Here is an 11,137-nt window from a genome sequence, read left to right as displayed (position 1 = left end):
TCCATGAAATAGAAGTCACACAGTAAGTTCTAGGTAAGATACAGGACAAATAAGAATCTCTAGTGGTTAAGTTTGGATCAAGGATTATTGTTTTAGTATGTTAAATAGGTTTCCTGGAAGAATTATATAAATCCACAACATTCACAAGTGCACTTGCCCCAGTCACAGAAGTAAGATGTGCTCTGACAGCAATTCATCAGCATGGAGATCAAGGATAGAGAAAGAAAATGGGCAGAAAAGCCCAGAAGGCTGTTGCACTCTGATGGATTTTCCATTTCACTTGGAGAGGAAAAAAATGGTAGAATCAATGGCTTTGGTCATAGGTTAAAAGTGAATGTTTTAGGTAACATGGTGTCACTGGATCACAATTCTTTTTCAGTTTCCTTTTTGACATTTGAAATTTAAAAGTGCTATGACAAAAGTTATTTCATGATTTTTAGCCAGAAAACTTCAATTTCAATTCTCCCATATAGTATGTTCAGGCTCTGCTCTCTTCATGAGCGCTTCATGTGGGGAAGAAGACTGGTTTTAGGACCTAGTCAGTGATACAGTAAATTGATCTATTACCTACCCCCTGAGGAAATTCCTACAGGGCTATCTTGCTCTGGGCTGCCTAAGTGTCTCATTTGTACCTAAAAAACAAGAAGTGTCATTTTTCCCTATTCAAGATGTCACAAGCCCAATTTTCTTTTGCTAAGGATCACAGTTATTAGTCTCTGAAGGTGCTGGCACTTGAGGCCAAGTCTGTGGTGATTAAAAAGCCTCAGCACTCTGAGGATTGGTGCCCTTCCATCACTTCTCGTCTCCAGCTGCTTCCCTGTCTGACTCTCCTTCTGTCTCTCATTATGATCCATCATTATCCGTTTTAAGGTCTGTACAAGTCCTGTGAATCCAGGAAAATGAAGACCCTTAGCAAAATATATTTCTACAGACATACACCACTAATAAAGAGATGGAAACATTAACCTAACCCAATCCCATTTATGTATCCAATTTTAAAATGTTGCATATTTTTCCCTTCAAATTCCTTTTGCTCTCACTCAAAGCATTCTTTCTCTTCCATGCCCCACCCCCCCACACATACTCATGTGTATGTTCATGCCACCCATTAGTCTAGATGAGCAATAATGGTTCACACCAGCTGATATTTTGAGCTTAATGCCCTTACAGTTTTAGCAGTATGAAGGTAATTTGATAATTAGCTGGATTGGGCAATATATAGCTTTCTTACATGACTTCAATGTATACCATCTGTTTTAATCAGCTTTTCTGTGGCTGTGACAAAAAGACCCAACGTGAACAACTTTAGAGGAGGAAACATTTCCTTTGGGCTCATGGATTCAGAGGTCTCAGTCCACAGATGGCAGATTCCACCATGGCAGAAGGGTATGGAGGAAAATAGCAGCTTTGGACATGGCAATTATGAAACAGAGAGCTTTGTCTACCAGGGACAAAATATAAACCCCAAATGCATGCCACCAGTGATCTACTTTTTATAGTCATACACTTCCTCCCTACAGTTAAAACCCAGTTAATCCATATCAGTAGATTAGGTAAAGGTTCTCCTAACCCAATCATTTCTCCTCTAAACTTTCTTGCATTGTCTTACACAAGAGTTTTTGTAGGACTCCTCATGTCTAAATCATAATGCCTTATTTGTTATACACAAGAAATATTTATAGTTTCCTTGAGGCAGACAACGGTCTCATGGCATGTCAGCACATTAAAGAAGCCCCATATCAGAAACACCCAGAAACAGGATCTGCAAAGACATAATCCAAAGAATCCCTGAATTATGAGTATTCATTTTTTTACTCTCAATTCTCACTGGAGCCTGAGTTAGGGAAGAGAGAATACAAATAATTTTTAAAAATGAAAAAAAAAATTAAATCCTCCTCTTTTCTGGAGAACTTTTGTTTCTTAAGTCCATCTTTTGGGGGTAGTGGAAACTACAGTTAAGTATAAATCCATGAACCTTAGGGGAGGTGAATATATGAATTTTCAGGGCTCAATTCTGCAACAAATGGTGAGAGGGAAGAGAGTGGCCTCCATATCAGAGATTGAATAACAAAGATATACCCTCAAAAGATGATCAGAGAGTTGTGGTCCCACCAGGTTATATACAGGTGGGTTGTGTGCCCAGGGAAGGCAGCTATTCCACCAGGGTGCATCTCAGAATAGAATCCAGTGAACCTGTATTTATGATTACTGCCAACAAGTCCTACACAGGGGCACAATGAGAACAATCGTGAGAAAAGATGTTTTTTTGGAAATCGTCTTCTTTCTGTTTCTTAATTTGCCATTTTTACCAGCTATATGTACTTCTATTCAGGTTCTCTCAGAGCCACATATGGGGACTGACATCTGCCTCAACAGGAGGCTAAGAGAATCTCCTATGTGAGATGCTCTTTTCAGATGGCTTAAAATAGTCATAATGTAAAACTGATAGTTATAAGAACAGTGTTGAAAACAGTCTTGGTAGGTAAAGCACTTGATGAGGACAACTAAATTAAAGAAATTGTCAATAATTAAGACTTCAAAGAAACAGATGAGTAAAATTTTAGCTGAACTCAAATGACTAAGATGCTGAATAAAAGAATATATGAAAATTAAAAAATAAAAATGCTACTATTTTGCATGAAAATTTCCCCCTCACTTTTCACATAAAAAGAAGCAAATGACACTTTAAAAGGTCTGCTGCTGTGAGCCCAGTGTGGTAGCTATGAGAGAGAGGGATATTTAATACATAGGGAAGACAGAGTGGGATCTTCAGAGACAAAAATCCTTCCCACTCCGGTTTCCCAGGTGGTGCTAAGATGTCAACAGCAAAAACAGCAATGGCACTTGATCTACAAGCCATTAATCCATTGTTTATATTCACAGTTTTATAATTAGCAGCCTCGTTAATAGAAACAGAAGAGAGCTAGGAATGAGGTGGGCAAGATTAAGCTTTGGAAACAGAAAATGATGGATGCATACATCTGAAGATGAGACTTCTGTTCCTGCTACCTGGGAGGTAGCAACCTGAGGAGAAACTGCAACTAAACATTTTGCTTTTATGCCAGTAATCCCTGTACTCTTTGGAATTGTCTCCACTTCATAAACAGAACATAAAATAACATCTGCTGCATTTATTTTTTTTGCTTATCACTTGCAGCAATTCAGAAATCAAATATTAAAATATGAAAATCACATGGTTTTCTAATGCATTTACCTCATGTAGAGGATTGAAATAATCAGGAATAATCAGTGCTAATCCATTTCTCCAATCTAGCATTCTGACTCAGCTGTCCCATTTCTCCCTCCCCACCTCTAAATCGAAATCACACATACACACATACAAATCCATTTTTACCTTGAATAACATAAACAGTAATCATCACCCACCATTATTATAGAAGATTAGTGGTACCATTAAGGGACATAATCTGCACTGTACTTTTATTCATCAAGCAGCATTTATGTGAAGAAAATTTAGATGGATAATTCTACAGCCTGGAAATTATAAAGAATGAGCTTACTGAAACAGAGCTGCAGAACAGGTAGAAACCTGTTTCTGTAATTACCATTAAACACACAGTTCTATGTAGGGAGATTTGGGATGATGCCTGGAAGAAACTGCTCTTTAGAAGTTGTGCTTTATTTTCTGCATTTTTTTTTTTTTTTTTTTGTGCACCAAGAGTGCTATGCATTGTCTTTTATCCATTCACCTTCCTTCTTGGTGCCATGCATGTGTGCTGATATCTGTCTTACCAGAAAGCATATAAAATCTCTTAGATAAATTCAATGAGTGCTCAGTTATAAAGAATGTTCATATTGCCAGTAGATGGTATTTAGTTCCTTGATTTGTCCCACTCAATATTTACATATTACTAATCCTGATATTTCCATCTTTTGAATCTCTACATTTTATTCTCAACTCACCCACATAGCATGATTTAAGTGTGGTGGAAAATAAAAGAGTAAAAGGAATGTAAGAGACATTGTGGAGGAAGTATTGGTAGGAACTAGGGACTGGATTTGGCACATCATGGAGGAATCAATGTGATTAACTATGGGTGCAATGGTTACAACTACAGGGAAGTTTTTCTAAAGGAAAAATTATGAAAAAAATAAAAGACAATGCTAGGTAAAGAGCCTTCACAATGCCTACATTTGGGAAAGAAAGGGAAAAAAAGGAGATAGTAAAATGGCAGAGAAGAAATATTCAAAAGTGAAAACAAAATTGTATGTCATGGTTGATAGATAGGCCATTCATTTACTCACTCATTTACTTGACAAAAATTTGTTCTTGTTCACTATGCCAGTGGCTGGTGTGAGTGCTAGGTGCACAGAAGTGAGAAATTAGATGTGCTGCTACCCTCATGGAGTTTGTAGTTTAGCAGGGCATGCAGACATAAATCAAACGATCTGAAAAATACATATAAAATTGGAGGTATGATCAGGGCTATAGAGGAGAGGAATGTCTTTCTCTGACAGTATTCAACAGAGACAATTAAATCCTGGTCAGGGAAGGCTGGCCTGGGAAAGTGAAGACTGATGTGTGAAGGCAGAATGAAAGCTAATGAAGTTGAGAGGAGAGAATTACAGAGAGAGTCCATATACCCTAGGGCAGTGGGGAGGAAGATCTTTCACAGGAATACGAAGAAAGTTGGTATGACCAGAGCTCAGAAAGCCAAAGGAAGTCTGGTGGATGTGAAATTACAACAGTGAAGAAAGTTGGAGATTGCGTTTATTTGATTGAACCAGCCATGTTCTTTATTTTAAACACAAACACTGAACTGGTTTTATGTGGGATAGTATAGTCAGAATTGCATTTTGAGAGGAAAACTCTAGCCAAAGTATAACAAAAGAGATGGGATTGGGTAACTGTTACCCAGTATCATCCATATCACCTCATGGATGAGGTGATATGAGTCAGGATTAAGTGCAGAGCAGTGCATATGAGAAAGAGAAGCTGACCGCAGAGATCTCACAGCAGGTGAAACTAAATCTTGGCCATGGAGGATACAAGATAGGTTCTCTTGGTCACCATGCTACTGGCAGGCCAGGGAGAGTTTTATGAAGTAGAGTACTAGCGCCAATGCCTATTATCAAAGAAAGTGAGGAAAGGAGACTACTGGATATAGTAATTATAGTAATGATTTTGAAATTAACAATTTAAGTGAATTTATGGTAGTGAAATCCAGATTACAAGGAATTAAAGAAAAACAGGAAGCACTGAGTGTATTCTTATCTATTATTCAACAAAATTTTATTACATTCTTATAAGTCAGACACCATGCTAGACACAGTAGAGGAATGAATGGCATATGGATTTCTTCCCTGAAGTCTATCAGCCTAAAACATAGAGTCAAAAACTCTTTGTATATGATATCAAGTTTATCTTGGCCTATAATAACCTAGTAGGTAAATGTTTTTATATTTCTTTCTTTCTTCTTCTTTTTTTTTAAACAGGTGATGAAGTACAAAAGAGAGCTAATAACTTGCCCCAGCTCACTCAGCCAGCCAGGCCAGGCCTGAGATGTGAACTCAGGCTAGCATCAGAAGCCATTGCCCAAATTCTTTTCTTTGCAGGAACACAGTAAGGGAGGGAGACAGGCATCAGGTGCATCACTTACACAGCAGTGGTGCCAACAGAAGGGTTAGCAGGAATGGAAGAGACAGTTAGGGGGAGATGGACGACATTTGGACTAAGCAAAAAGAAGTTGGAAGCTTTTTGGTTTTATTTTTATGACAGAGAAGATTTGCAGTTCAGCAAAGCTAAGTTATACAGAGCACAAGCTCTCTAATGAAATAGATCTGACATTAAATACCAGCAGTGCAGCATATTAGCAGTGTAACTTTGTTCAAATTGCTTAAACTCCTGGTGTCTCAGGTTTTTGATTTGTAAAATAAATTAGAAATGGTATTTCACAGCATTGATGTGAAGGTTAGTAATTTTGAGGAATCTCAAAATGAGAAAACATATATAAATTGCTTGGCTCATAACAAGTACCCAATGAATCTTAATATTTTCTCTGTATATATTATTACTAATTTTCACCTCCTACCAACCCTCAATAAGTTCAAGGCAATGAGATGGCATAAGACTTTGGGAGTGGGTGGGATCAAGAGAGAAGAAATTCACTTTAGTGAAGCACAGCTTTTCCTTTGATGTGGGAAGAGATGGTGCAGGTTTAGAGAGCACCCGAGAAGGAGAAATTCCTGATTCATGCTCTCTTTCTCTGCCTTCTTTGTTTGTGACAGTCAGATTTGTACGCTGTATGCAGGAAAGCTGTACTTGTGCCAGGTGTGGTGGTGTATACCTATAATTGCAGAAGCTGGGGAGGCTGAGGCAGGAGGATCCCAATTTCAAAGCCAGTCTAAGCAACTTAGTGAGGCCCTGAGCAAATTTGTAAGGCCCTGTCTCAAAATAATAATAATAAAAAATAAAGGGCTGGGGATGTGACTTAGTGGTTTAAAAAAAAAAAGAAGAAGAAAAGAAAAGAAAGCTGTACTTCAGGTGGCTCTTCATTTGCAGATCTAACTAACTCCCTTAAAATAGAGTTTTGTCATAACAGAGCTCTTGTTGACTGAAGAGTCAAGCTATTAAGGAAATAGATGTGTATTTTACCCTGGTATGTATGTTCTGTGAATTTATAGATTAAAAAAAACATTCACAATAACCTCCAAAAAATAAAATAAAATACTTGGGAATCAATCTAACAAAACAGATGAAAGACCTCTACAATAAAAACTACAGAAAACTAAAGAAATAAATTGAAGAAAAGCATAGATAATGGAAAGACCCCCATGCTCCTGAATAGGCAGAATGAATATGGTAAAAATGGCCATAATACCAAGAGTATTATACAAATTTAATGCAATTCCTAATAAAATCCCAATGACATTCTTTATAGAATTAGAAAAAAACAATCATTAAATTTATTTGGAAAAATAAGAGACCCAGAATAGCCTAAGCAATCCCTGGCAAGAAGAGTAAAACAGAGGTATCACAATACCAGACCTTAAACTATACTACAGAGCCATAGTAACAAAAATGGCATGGTATTGGCACCAAAACAGATATGTAGACCAATGGTACAGAATAGAAGACACAGAAAGAAACCCACATAAATATAGTTATCTCATATTAAACAAAGGTGCCAAAAACATTCAATGGAGAAAAGATAGCCTCTTCAACAAATGATACTGGGAAAATAAGGAATGAATATGGAACAAAATGAAATTAAACTTCTATCTCTCACTCTGCACAAAACTAAACTCAAAGTGGATCAAAGACATAGGCACTGGAACAGAGACCCTGTGATTAACAGAAGAAAGTAGACCCAGATCTTCACCATGTTGGTTTTGGATCTGACTTCCTTAATAAGACTCCTAAAGCACAAGAAGTAAAATAAGGAATCAGTAAATGAGATGGATTCAAACTAAAAAGCTTCTTTTCAGCAAAAGAAATGATTTATAACGTGAAGAAAGAGCCTAAAGAATGGGATAAAATCTTTACTACATGCACCTCAGATAGACATTAATCTCCAGGATACATAAAGAACCCCAAAAATTTAACATCCAAAACCAAATAACCCAATCAATAACTGGGTTAAGGAAGTGTACAGCCACTTCACAGAACAAGGAATACAATCTATCAACAAATATATGAAAAAAATGTTCAACATCTCTAGCAATTAGAGAAATGCAAATCAAAACTATTCTATGATTTCATTTCATTTCAGTTAGAATGGCAATTATCAAGAATACAAGCAACAATAAATGTTGGTAAGGATGTGGGGAGAAGGCTATACTCATACATTGCTAGTGGGACTGCAAATTGGTGCAAGTGCTCTGGAAAGCAGTACGGAGATTCCTCAGAAAACTTGGAATGGAACTACCATTTGATCCAGCTATCCAATGCCTCAGTTTATACCCAAAGGACTTAAAAGCAGCATACTATAATAACCCAGCCATATTGATGCTTATAGCAGCTCAATCCACAATAGCTACATTATGGAACCAATCTACATGCCCTTCAACAGATGAATGGATAATGAAAACATGGTATATATACACAATGGAACATTACTCAGCATTAAAGAAGAATGAAATTATGGCATTTGCTGTAAATGGATAAAGCTAGAGAACATCATGCTAAGCAAAATAAGCTAATCCCAAAGAACCAAAGGCTGAATGTTTGCTTTGATATGTGGATCTAATTCACAATAAATGGGGTGGGGGATTCTGGGAAAGAATAACGTTACTTTGAATTATGCAGAGGGGAATGAAGGGAGGGAAGGAGATATGGAGGAAGGATAGTAGAATAAATTGAACATTATTACCATATATGTGTACATAACTATCACCCACGTCTAGCATGGCCGATGGAGTCAGGGTCACTTGTGTGAATTGGGCTGGCAATGAAAAGACCCCATAAATACAAAATACCTTTTTGGAGGGTCAGGGATGGCTCTGCGACCTCAGGGTTCAGCTCCCACACTGGAGGGCAAGAGGAGCAAGGAGACAAGAGATCAAGCGCACCTGAAACCCCCTATTTACTGGGGAGAAACATTTGATAGAATATTCCACCTAAATAAGGCAAGGGGTAGAGTTTCAAAGTGTGGAGTCTTGCTTGGTGATGTCTTGTGGTCAGCAGATTGACTGACATCTTGGGAAGTCACGCCCATCTCAGGTGCTGTGTGGGATCACAGGCAGAGCAAGAGGAAAGGCACATTTGCATCGCACAGCCCAATCAGCTCCCACACCAGACCAGTCCCCTCATAAGCTCAAATGTGCATAGCTCAAACACACAGCCCACAGATGGCTCACAGCACATGACCACACAACTGGTGAAATTCTATATAATGTACAACCAGAAGAATGGGAAGTTATACTTCATTTATGTATGATGTGTCAAAGTACATTCTACTGTCATATAAAACTAATTAAAACAAAAATTTAAAAAAGAAAGCTAAAGGATTACAGCTATATAAAATTTCTGAATTCTCAGATAAAACAGAGCTATCTTCCTTATTTATCTGTGTATTTTATTGCATAGAAAAATCGTGGCCCTAAGTAAACCAAGCAGTCAGCCTCATGAAGCTAACACCAAAAAAGAAAAAGGACCAAGGAGCTGAGAGAGGAGGGGCATCCACAGGTCCTCACCCCATGATCCCCAACTGCCCTCTGGTCACTGTGACATCTCTGCTTCTCTTCTCATACTGAACCTGGAACATAATGCCGACTTAATCTTGGTCCAGAAAAGAAGCCCTGCCCTCAGACTTTGGCATAAAGCTCTTGTTTCCTCTCTGGGCTCCTGAAGGTGGGGGAAATGAGACTTGGCTAGTCTTATTTTCAAAGATGTCATTAGGGAAAATTAGTAGAAAACTGTTTTTTTAAATTATAAACAAAAATGGTTTCATCTTAATTTTAATAAAGTCTTTTAAATTTGCTTGGTCTTTTATGTCCTCAGAAAAAGAAAAACAACCCTCAAATTCCTTTTTTCCCCCTTCAAGCCTACAATTATGTTCAATTACTAGGTTTAAATGAAATTTCCTTTCTATACAAATTTTGGCTAAAAAATTTTTACACTAAAGTAAAAAGATAGGCCCTTAGGCTGCTATTCTAAATTACTTTGCAACAATTTAACCCATCAATCTGTGTCCCACATCACAGGTGGTAACTCAAGGTCTCAGGCCTGATTGGAAATGTTAGCACAGGGACTGCAAAGGCCAGACTATAAAGTGGATGCTCTGTCTTCCCTCTGTCCAGCGTCCCTTGGTGTGCTCTTCCTTTCACCTCCTCTCTTTTCAGTTCTAACCCCCTCAGAAACAAAAGTGTTCACCTCTCTCCTCCTCCCAAATCTTCCCTAGACATGAGTCTTACTGAGAATTGGAAAAATGAAAATTTATCTTAACACCAAATATCAATACCAGGACCCAAAATATATATGTATTAAGATCAACCTAAAATAATGTTTTAAGGGAGAAAATAAGATTATTATTTGATCCATGGAAGAGATGGATCTCTCTGATTTGAAGCAAACATTAATTACATAGAACAAGACTGCTCAATTCAAAATGTAATTGAAATATACCTGAAATGTAAACTCTCACTTAAAAGAGTAAAACTAAAGTTCAAAACATTTGCATCAAGTGTAACACAAAAAAATTAGTAGTCTTTATATGCATGTGGCATTTAAATATAAAAATGTTGAGAGCCACAGCCAAAGGGGCCCCAGCAAGCTTTCAGACTGCCAGCTGATGATTGGCTCACAGCAGCCCCAGCAACATCTAGCTGATTGGCTCCTCTGTGGTGATGCTCATTGGAGATGCTCATGAGCTGTTTCCCCACCCTTTCAGACTACCAGCTGATGATTGGCTCACAGCAGCCCCAGCAACATCTGGCTGATTGGCTCCTCTGCGGTGATGCTCATTGGGCTGTTTACCTGCCCTTTCAGGCCACGGAACTGCTCATTGGGGGACTTTTTGGGCTCCGCCCACACGACCCAGCCAATCGGCCTCAAGAGCAGGAGGATTGTGGGAGGAGGAGAGGCTTGTGGGAAGCCAGTGGTGGCAGTTGGGCTCTGAGGGTTTTTCCTGAGGAGCTGTTTTGTTTGGCGTGTGTGGTTCTAAAAATAAAGTTAGTTTCTTTTGACAAGTGGCTCCTAAATTGTGCCCAGCCAGACTGCGGCATAAAAAGAAGACAAATAACAAGTAAAAATGTTCACCAATTAAGAAATGGTCAAAGTATGTGTACAGAGCATTCACACCAGAAAAAAAACACAAATAGAAAGCAAATGTGGTGAAATAATTTCACCCTTCTACATGATAAGATTATAGAATAATGTCGACAAAATTTGGTAAGGCTTTTAACTTAAACTCAACAGGGAACTCTTGTTAACTGATACAACCTATTTGGAAAACAATGCAACACAGAGATATTTGTATCCTTTGACCCTAGTGATCTCTCTCCTGGGAATTTATCTTGCAGAAATAATTCAACAGAAGCAAAGTTCAAATGAATAAACGTGTTTGTTTTGGTGATATATAAACAGTAGAAACAAGTAAAAAACCCACTGGAAAACCACCAAAATATTCAACAGTAAAAGAATGGTTTATTAATTATGTAACATCAGAAGGAGATA

Source organism: Callospermophilus lateralis, chromosome 3 (genome assembly GCF_048772815.1).
Source record: "Callospermophilus lateralis isolate mCalLat2 chromosome 3, mCalLat2.hap1, whole genome shotgun sequence".
Classification (NCBI taxonomy): domain Eukaryota; kingdom Metazoa; phylum Chordata; class Mammalia; order Rodentia; family Sciuridae; genus Callospermophilus; species Callospermophilus lateralis.
Note: the sequence above shows the minus strand (reverse complement) of the source record.